Genomic DNA, 10,897 nt, shown 5'->3' with positions numbered 1-10,897 from the left:
GGACAGAAAGAGGGCTTTGCCAAAACAAAAGAGCAAAAATCCTCTAAAATGGGAAAAAGATATCTCCATTCCCCCTTTCCTATCCAACTCTTTTATGACTAGAATGCCTTTGAATACTTTTCCCCATCCCTGAAATCTAAGTCAGTAGCAAAGTTAGATGTTCACTCCTTCATATATGTGAAAACTGGTTCTTTCATTTGGGAAAGTATGAAGTAGGCCAATTAGTATATATTTACAGCATTGAGTTTTATCATTATCATTATTAGAATAGCCTTCCTGTCCAGAGTCCGATGTTTATTGAAACTACTTTCAGTATCTTAAAGGTCTTTGCCTTTAGTCCATTATACAAAAAGACTTCCTCTACTCGGCAGTGAATGGTTATTATCATCACATATATGGAGGTGGCCCAATACATGGTTAGACATCACACAGAAAAATGATACCTCAGTTTGTGGTTATTGGTTCAGCTTTGCAATGCTAAAATCCTTTGTGTCTTTATTTATATATGCAGTTAAGATTGTCACGTGGCCTGCCTATATTCATATATCATCTTTCAGCTCATTCAAGTCATTTTAACAAATGTTTATATTATTGCTTCACTTTTTCCTGATCCTAGAGCAGATTGGGACATCCATCCAATGTTTCAGCACATTCCTGAGTTACCACTATGACAGAGTGTTCTTGGAAGACTCTCCAGTTTCTTGCTTCTCAGGACCTTGGCTGGTTTCCAAGGAATGTACCTTTGGAGACAGTCATTATCCGTCCTGGGTTAGGTCCTTCTTGTTTTCCCACCTTGCTTGTCTGATTCCCTCTGACTCTAACCCAGATGAGTTTTACTGGCCACCTATGTCTAAATAATGCCAAGATTACTTTCAAATAGCACTTTACATGTTTCAGAGCACTTTCCATGAGAACTCTGATATCTAATAGTTTTACCAGCTTTGACTTAATACAGGGAAAGGGCTGGTGAATGAGTATTTTCTAACTTGAAGTTATATTCTTGAGGCCAGCTGTGGAGCTGTTTTACCGTGGTTGTCTTCAATAATAGCAGAGATGCTGGGCAGACATAGTTTTGGATGTGATTGTAGCCAAGAGGATAAATTAAGTCTTTTCAGAACACATATGGTCTGATTTTCATGTGTATCTTGCAAAACCACTTTTTTTTAATTTAAAAAAACCAACATGGTATACTTGTACATCTGCCTTTTTGAATGGTAGTGTAAGCAGATACTTCTTTTAGTGTATTGGGATCCAAATAACCATCCTCATCCCACATTTTTGAGGACCCTTACATAGCTCTCCTGTTTGTTCTTAATATGCTTTAGAAGATCAGTATAGATTCTTGCTAAATCAGCATCATAAATGCTAAAAATCCTTCCTTGATCTCATGGTACTGGGAGAAAGGTCTCGTATTATTAATACTTATAAATTTCAATAAGAAACTACAAGAGACCAAGCAGGCAAAAATTCTTTGTATTTTTAAGAAGCTCTTACATCCTAAATACAAAATGTTGCCCCATTGCTATTAATCTAAATCAAATGTGGGGTTTTTCCCCCATTTAATTTTGTTATTTATTCCGAAATCACATTATAAGCACTCTCTGCCTCAACCAGGCTCTGGGTCGTTCTACTTGTTGGATGTTGCTGGATGCAACAGAACTTCAAACTAAGTGTGAGTGCTAACGAAAGTCCTTATATCGTACCGCGATTACCCATGTTTCCAGGACTATTCTCTCAGGGAGTTTCTCAAATCACAGGATTTAAAACTGTAGGGACCCTTGAAGATATGATGTTCTAGAGGGCTCAGACAAGTTCATAAGGGCCAGATAGATGACAGTGGCCAAGTCAGGACTGGACAGACCAAACCTCTTAATTCTATCCTTGTGTTTCTACTGCCCCATGCGACTTCTTACTAAAACCGAAACTTACTTACCTTAACTGAAAAGATAAACTCAAAGCAAATATTCCTTTGAAAAGTATATGGCAAAAGACAGTCTTCAGTGTTAACTAAAGTATGTTAACCTGTTCTGACCTTAAAAGCCTGACTCATAACCTTTGCCAAAATAAAGCACCCTCTTGTTGAAAGTAGCCCCATTTCCTGCCTACTTTCATTTTTTTTTAGACCACAGCTATTCCATAGCTTTCAAAACTGTATTTATGCAAAATTGGAAGTCTACTGCGACTCACTGGAAAGCAAAAAATCACTATTCCAATATCACTGCTACCTCTAAAATTCAATTTTCTAATTACAAAAAATTCCAGGAAATATAAATTTACTTCAATATTCCACTTCTGCAATACTAAAGGTTTTGGATTGCCCATAAATTCCCAGAACCATATCAAACTACTCTTCTTGAGGATTTTGGGAGTTGGTCAGTTAATTTACTTGCTCTGTGCATTTTTCCTCCTCGGAGATTTCTCTCCCAAGGGCTGAACCAAGCCAGGGTAATCTGATTTTTTTTCCCTCTTAGCAATCTGGAGTGGTACATAGAGACTCTAGTTACCCACCACTAGGCTTTGCTGCTGGGAGGTTAAACTGCCTGGACTGGGGCAACCATTTTCTACCAAGTGTAAGAAAGAAACAAAAAATCTGGTTGTCAGAGAGAGAAAAGAGATGGAAATAGTAACTTGGAGTCCTGACCTTCCATTTCTGTTTCAATAACTACATAAGGTACATCTGTACTTGTTCATAAAACCCCACTGGAATTTAATTTAGTGTGAGTAGCATTCCTTTCTTGGAAAAAATAAAACCAAATCATTTTAAGACAGGGAGGATTCCCTCTGTATCCCAGTAGGAAACATGGTTGCAGAAAAACACAAAAACAACGTGACTGGTCTCAATTTAAATTTACACCCACAAATCTAACATGAGGCTCCAGCATTACCAAACATGAGACTATGATTCCCTTAGTCAATTTATATTTCATTCTCCAAGACAGCCATTTCATAATTTCTCCTCTTTCCTGAAACTTCTAATACCCACTTTCCTTGTCATTTCCTTGTCATTTTCGCCTAATGACCCCCATTTTTATTTCACTGAAGAAATAGAAGCAATGAGAAAGGAATGGCTTCTTCTTCCCCAAAACAGGAAATCTGCCAGTCTACCTGCATTTGTGCTCTGCTTTCCCTCCTGGTAAAGTAGGTTGACTGCTCATATGCCTAATAAGACAAACCCCTCTACACATGTACTTCATTCCATTTTCCTTTGCCTATACTCCATCAATTATTTCTCCACCCCCTCCTTCTCTTGCATTATTAATTATTGCCTCTAAATTTAATCAACATCCAAAAACACCATAAGAGTTCTCATTTAAATAAATAGTCCTTATTTACTATTCCATTTTTTAAATATTATAGTAATTGTTATGAAGAATCCTAAATCAAATGCTACTACCAAGTCTTAAAAGATATACAATGAAAGGTAAAAGTAACTTGAATATAAGAAATGATTTAAATTCATTTTAGAAAGATGGAGAAAAATAATTGGGAGTTATGGGAAAAGTTAAAATATCCTGATTATTTTTTTTAACACTTTAGTATGTGTGTATGTATTTTGTGTATGTGTGTGTATTTCAATTTATATATGATTGACATACAACATTATATTAGCTTTAGGTGTACAACATAATGATTTGATATTTGTATATATTGCCATTCCATTTCTCTACAACTTTTTATAGTTAAACTCCTTGTACCACCACCACCACCACCAACACTCTACTCTCCTGAAGAATCACAATGCGTCATATCCTCTAAGCCTATGGCCAGCTCTTAGACTTCATTTTCTTTGATCTTTCATCTACCTTTTTCAGAACTGATTATTCTTTTCTTCTTAAGGGACTTTCTGTGGATAGTAATACTAGTAATACACTAGTAATAAACTACTTCCTCTTGGTTTTCTCATCTCCTCACTGACTGTTCTTTCTTAGCCTTCTCTGCTGGCTCCTGCTCCTCTTCCATATCCTGAATCAATATTATTATGTTGGATTGTTCTATTATCAACTTGGTCAAGCTGGGAATTACATCTCCCGGAACCCCTTTTTCTCTATGGTTCCAGGTTAGAGTTGCTCAAAAGAGGAACTTGCATAGGATTTGAGAAGTGGAACTGAAGCTGGAATATCTTCAGGGCCAGATATGGTAATGGAAAAACATGGGAGTGCCTGGAAAATTCCAGCTTGTATTTTTTTCATTCCAAGTCCACTTTTTCCTCTCAATTTCTTGTTCTGTTGACCAGCAGTGGTCCCAGCCACACTACTAGATGTTTGGCTATAGTTGCACAGAATTAGTAGCTACGTAGATGCCACAGCTTCTAAGTTCTTCACAAAGAGTTTTTTATTTGGAGTTCTACTTCAGCGACTGAGCAAGCCTAGTTTATCAGATTTACCTGAAAGATCCATCTTGTTCACCTGTGCCAGTGTTATGAGAAGACTGCCTAGCGACTTCCTCAAATCCTCCATTCTCCCTGCCAAATCTTTACTTTCCAGCTCCTCCCACAATTGTATAAAGTCTAATTCCTATAATAAAACTTTTATCCTATATCACTACTAATTGAACACTGAGTCAAATATTGGTACCACTAGAAGTGGGTCTAGAGGAATACAACATTAATATAGCATTAGAACTCTGGTATGACTAGATTTAAAGGCATTGATTATTCTCTTGTCATTGACGAATGGGACACTGGCAGTCTATGTCAAGCAATATTTATTTTCCAAGTTACATAACATAGTTGAAATAGACAACTAAGAAACTGATAGAAGCCCCATATTGGTTCCCTGATGTATGGAGTGAGGTCTTTTATGATAGGAAAGGCAAAATTAAAACCTCTCTAGAACTTCTTCCTACTAAATCAGTAACTCATAATCAGTACTGCATTCCTGGAGGGATTGAAGAGATTTTTTTTTTCCTACCATCAAGGACTAGGAAGGTACAAGGGTGGTGATTGCTACTACATCCCCATCCAATTTGCCTTTTTGGATTATGCAGATGACAGACAGATCTTGGAAAATAAGAGTGGATTACTACAAACTTAATCAGATGGTAGGGGAATCCATTTGTAAGTTATTGCAGATATGGCTCCGTTACTGGACCCAAACAACACACCTCTTGGAATCTATTATTTAACTAAGAACCTAGTAAATACCTATTAGTAAAGACCACTAGAACTAGTTTGCTTTAAGCTGGTAACTAGCAATACACTTCTCTATCATAGAACTGTATCAACTATTCATCCCTTTATCATAACCTTTTTCTCAGGAACATCCCTGTCTCTCCATTCTAAAGGACATCTTGTCTTGCTGGTTCACCATGTTGATGAAATTATGTTGCTTGGACCTGTTAAACAGGAAGTAGACATTTTCCTAGACGTATATGTGCCAGAATATAGGAAGTATTTCCCACAAAGATGCAGGAACATGCTAATTTGACCAAGCTTTTAGCCATCCAGTGGTCTGTGGCATATTAAGTTGTCTGCTATGAAAGGGGTCATGGGTATTCAGCATAGTACCATGGAGTATAGATATAACACAGTGTTTATTAGGGGGAAAAATCAGAGAAGTTTTAGAGTGTGCTCAGTCCCCTGAATTCTCATTACTGTGAAGTCCAGCACAGACTTGTGTTAGCCAGAAAGCTAGATGTGCAAAAAAGAACTCCTGCTTACTCACCCCATTATGTAAGCTAGCTTAAGAAAGGGACACGTATTGCATGGAGCACTGGGTGTTATACGCAAACAATGAATCATGGAACACTACATCAAAAACTAATGATGTACTGTATGGTGACTAACATAACATAATAAAAAAAAGAAATGAAAAAAAGAAGGGGTAGAGTGTGCCTGATTACTTGTAGTAAAAAGAAGTAAAACAGGATTCAGGAAATGCTAGTAAAGATACATAATAGAGATGAAGGTCTACATACGGAAAGCTCAGTGAACAACCTTGCCTGTTAAATGGAATGCTAAAATAAGCCAAAGGCGTTATCTCTACAGGCTGGCTCTGTGGAGTTAAGCCAGCTCTCTGCTAAGCTTCCAAAAGTGGAAGGAGATGAGCCCCCAAGGCTGTCCGGATTTGTCTCTCACCGATATCCCTTCCAAGGAAAGGGAGAAGTTGCTGCATCTGGCCCCTCTTTCAGTTCTAAAATAGTGCATCTGGTTGTTCATTTTGTCTAGGAGAAATGGCCAAATATGTGGATCAGTGCTGATTCATGGGTAGTAGATGATGGTTTGACTGTGTTGTCAGAGACCTGGAAGGAACACAAAGGAAAAATTATGTCCAGTAGTTCAGAGGTAATATGTGGATAGAATTCTCCAAAACAGTCATGAAAGGTAGATATTTGTGTCCCATGTGATTATTTACTGAAGAGTACCCTCAGCAGAGGTGAATCTTAACCAGGTGGACGTGATGATGCACGTTGGGATGTTAGTCAGCCTCTTTCTCCAACCATCCCTCCTCCAGTGTAATTCTTCAGGATAAATATACGCTCTGAATCTGTGGCAAATGGGAATAGTTCTTCCAGTTCCACCTAATGATCCACTAGCAAAATTTGTTTCCACACTTTTGGGGTCTGGTGATTTAGAGTTCTTGCTGAGGATGGGAAGCCTGTTTCTACCAGAGGATGTACAAGGACTCACTGAATTGGAAGTTGAGACTATTACCTGGTCATTTATTACTTCCTCCCAGTGGACCAGCAAACAATGAAGAGGGTCATTGTATTACACAGGTTGTTGGTCCTGACTATCAAGGAGAAATTTGGCTGCTTCAACACAATGAGGGCAGGGAGTCATACGTCTGGAAAGCAAGGATCTCTCTGGATGTCTCAATGCTCCTCCATGTTTTATGTTTATATTATTGAAATATTGCAACAACTCAATAGAGGCAGGAATCCTAATGGTACAGAACTTGAAGGAACAAATAATTTGGTCACCTGGCCATAAGGCAAGGAATCATGACCAGCCGTGGTATTTGCTGAGCATAAAGAGAGGATAGATGGGCAATGGAAGTGGGAAGTTATAAATCCCAGTTATAATGGCCTGACAAGTTACGGAAATAAAGACTCTAGTAGTGATTTCTTCCTTACTTCATTGGAAATGTGTGTGTGTGTGTGTGTGTGTGTATAAAATACCATTTGTTTTCTTTCATTTTTCTTTTCCCATTCTCATATGCTTCAACATAAAATGTATTAATATTGCTTAAGACATAGATATCAAAGGAGGATTGTCTGAACCCTGACTAGTACAGAGCCTACCAGACCACCTGTAGTAGGTGTTTGATAAATGTTAAGTGTCTCTGTGTGTGTATCTGATGGGGGTAGGCAAATTGCTGGTGAAGCCATACTAGGGGTAAATGCTATTCTAATTTTCTGTGATATGGAGTTATCATGAATGGAATTGAGAATTTATAACCCTAAGTATTGAGAAAGGGAATTTGGGATAATTCCTGGACCTATGATGATACGGGGGGGGGGGGGGTAGTTAAATATTGCTTGCCCAAACTCTTCCACCTGAAGCATACAAGTTACTTTTCAAGGATTCTGTTGAAACCCAAACTATAGAAGTGAACAATTCACAAAATCAGGAAGGCATTAGATATTTGGATGATGGATTAGACAAAGTAACATCAACAATAACCAAAACAACAACAACAACAACAACAACAAGACAATAGAAACAAACAAAAAATTCCTGGTCTTAGAATATGTGTATTTTCTACAGCAAAGCAAAATGAATTTTTGAACATTTTTATTGAAATCAAGGAAGGATACTCAAAAGTTTCTGGTGAGCAAGATTTAAGAAATTAAAAAATATATTAATTTAAGGTGCATGGGCTATCATGAATATTTTATCTGTTTGGTGGGTTTCTTTTTATCATTTTATTTCAGAAAATAAAAATATTTATGAAGCCTCTCATAAATACATATAAGATCTCAGTCCTCCCGCTCAAATCTTTCCCCATGACAGTTTAAGTCCCCTATAACAACCATAATAACTTTTGAGTTGTTTTCTTAGGCTCTACCCAGCCTTTGTTACACTACCTTTGTTGTTGTTGTTGTTGTTGTTGTTTTTGTTCCTTAAAGACAAAAATTCCCTCATCTTTAACTTGTTCTGCTGAAGTGACACCCTCTGGTTTAGAGGTGAGGAAAGTGAAGATCGGAGAGATTAAAGTGATGTATTCAGGGTCATACAAGGAGGCCACAAGTTTAACCCAGATCCACATTCCATCCACTTCACCATTTTGCTTCTATTTAACTTTTGTGTCATTGCTTTCCCCATCCCAAGAACTACTGCACATTCAATTTCTATAGCTATTGCTAAATTGCTCTCCAGAAATTGTACCAATATACATATACTCCTACCAGAATAGGAAAGTCTCTATTTCTTCACGTTTTCATCAGTACCAACTAGATTTTCCAAAATTATTTTAGAGCCAGGATGTGATTAGAAAAATTATTGCTAGGTTGACATTTAGGAATAATATGATGTGTTAGGTATTTAAAATACTAAATGCCAAGCGTTTGTGTTTGAGTGTGTATTGTTTTAAATAAAATTTTAAATAAACCTGTGGACTTCTACACAATTGACTATAGATGTGTCAGGACTTCTGTTCAGCTGGCTTAGGTCTCATGTTCTGGAATTGGTGTATCAGACAGAGCTATAAGGTAATGGTTAACTGAGGCTCTCGGCAAATCGTGGAACTTCAGGCTTCTCACTGAGAGAGCCAGAAACTTTCCTATCATACTTTGTTAGCCTAAGAAATGTTCTTTGCCACAAAGAACGGTAAGTACTTGACCTTGTACTGCTATTCCTGTTGACTCAGAAAAAGATACAATTCTGATGGAATGTGTCCATGATGAGTGACAATGGAATCCGTACCATTATCCAAGCATAAGGAGATTCCAGTGGCTATCTGGGGCTGCTCATCCATGGAATCTGAACCTTTCCAACCTAAAGACATTTCAATTTCCCACAGTTTCCTCCTCCTTTTCCAACCCAGCACTTTGAGTAAATGCAAAGAGAGCCTGTAAATCTCACTTCTCTTCTCTTATAGTGTATATTTTTCTTTTTATCTTATCTGCTATAATTTCTGGTCCTCTGGGAAGTGAAAATTGATAGTAGGAAGGTAGAGAAAGACAGAGAGAACACCAGAGTCTGAAACTTGTTTTATTTAAGGTTCTTCAAAAATGCAGACCATAAAATAAGAATTTGGGGGCACGTATTTTTTTTAAAGGTTTTATTTATTTATCTGACAGAGACAACCAGCCAGCGAGAGAGGGAACACGAGCAGGGGGAGCGGAGAGGAAAAAGCAGGCTCCCAGTGGAGGAGCCCGATGTGGGGCTTGATCTCAGAACGCTGGGATCACGCCCTGAGCCAAAGGCAGATGCTTAACGGCTGGGCCACCCAGGCGCCCCAAGGGGGCAGGTAGTTTATTTGACAAATCATTCTGGGAAGCACAAGACAGAGTGGGGGTAGTGACACAGGGAAGGGACAGGAGATAACACAGGATGCATTAATTACTGGGGCTACTGCTGTGGGCAGGTAGAGCTTAGTCCTTCTGGGTACTTCTGAGAACCTGTGTTGAATGTGTTTCAGAATTGAGGGCTAAGGAAGCTGGGGTTGATCCACCTCTTATTGGTTGAGATTGCCCTTGGGGACATTGAAGCCCTGACACTTCTCATCTGCCCTATATGGAGGTTGGGTGAGCTCCTGTGATGCTGAAAATAACTATCTGAGGCCAGAAGCAGAGTGATGTATACACTGGAGGCGAGCTGCTGTCATCATGCCTGGTGGTTCCTGATGCAGGTGAACTTAGAGATGGGGTTAGAGATATGGGGCAAGGTCCCAACAGTATTTTCTCTAAGACCCTAAAGAGAAATTTCATGAATTTCTCATTGTTGTCTCCAGCCAACCTGATAATACTGTTCTGGATATGGATAGAGTGTCTATGGAGAGAAAGATAGAAATGCTGCTCCAGAGAAGGGGGGAAAGGTAGGGATGTGGTATGGGTAAAGGTAGGAATAGAGATAAGAAAACAGAGATCACATATAGGGTTCTGTTCTCACATGCGTATGTAGCACTTGTGGCCATATCATGTGGTCTATAGCCATATGTGATGGGAAAATAAAAATCTACTAAATGCAAGGGAAAAGTGTGGACCCTGCTTGGAATCTGAAAGAGGACTAGCCACCTAGTCATTCAAGGAAGTTAATCTCTATTTCCTCATCAGACTGTATGAAATTTGGATTGAATAGCCCTATAGTCTGCTGAATCCTAGAGACTCCTCCTCCCCCAAAGGACAGTGCCTTCCCAGTGTTTCTCAGCCCTGATTTCTTATTGAAATTCCCAGGAGAACTTTAAAAATACTGGTGCCTGGGCCACACCTACAGGGGTTCTGATTTAGTTTGACTCAGTGCAGCCTGGAGACTGAGACTTGTAAAAACTTCTCAGGGGGCTTGCATGTGCAGCCAAGGTGAGAACCTCTGCCCTGGAAGTTCCTGAAGCAGTATTACTTCCTTTTATTTTCCTGGTGCATGAGTGACAAAGTTCCCACCTCCCAGTCAGATGGTTATGCTGAAGTGACTGTGGTTGGCAGAAAGACCCACACATGTCCTGCTCTAGAAAGGAAGGGAGTAAACCTGTATCTGGTGGTGAAAAAGAGGAGAGTGTTCTTTGAGTCATCCTCTGTTGCCATTATTTAATACCTTTCTGTTAACATGTCCAGTTATTCTCAAGCTTCATTGTTCATACCAGATCTCAAAAACTATGTCAAGTTACCCAGTGCTCTTAAGCATGTCTGTAGCAAGGTCTCAGCTGGTTGAATTCACAGGTCTAAGAAGAGTATAACAATGCCTAAAATTCATGTAATAATAAACATTTATTGAGTACCTACTATGGAGAAAATGCTG

The sequence above is a fragment of the Ursus americanus genome, chromosome 18 (genome assembly GCF_024610735.1).
Source record: "Ursus americanus isolate L20-20 chromosome 18, mUrsAme1.1.p, whole genome shotgun sequence".
In the NCBI taxonomy this organism is placed as follows: domain Eukaryota; kingdom Metazoa; phylum Chordata; class Mammalia; order Carnivora; family Ursidae; genus Ursus; species Ursus americanus.
The sequence above is the reverse complement of the archived record's forward strand: the minus strand, read 5'-3'. Positions refer to the sequence as shown.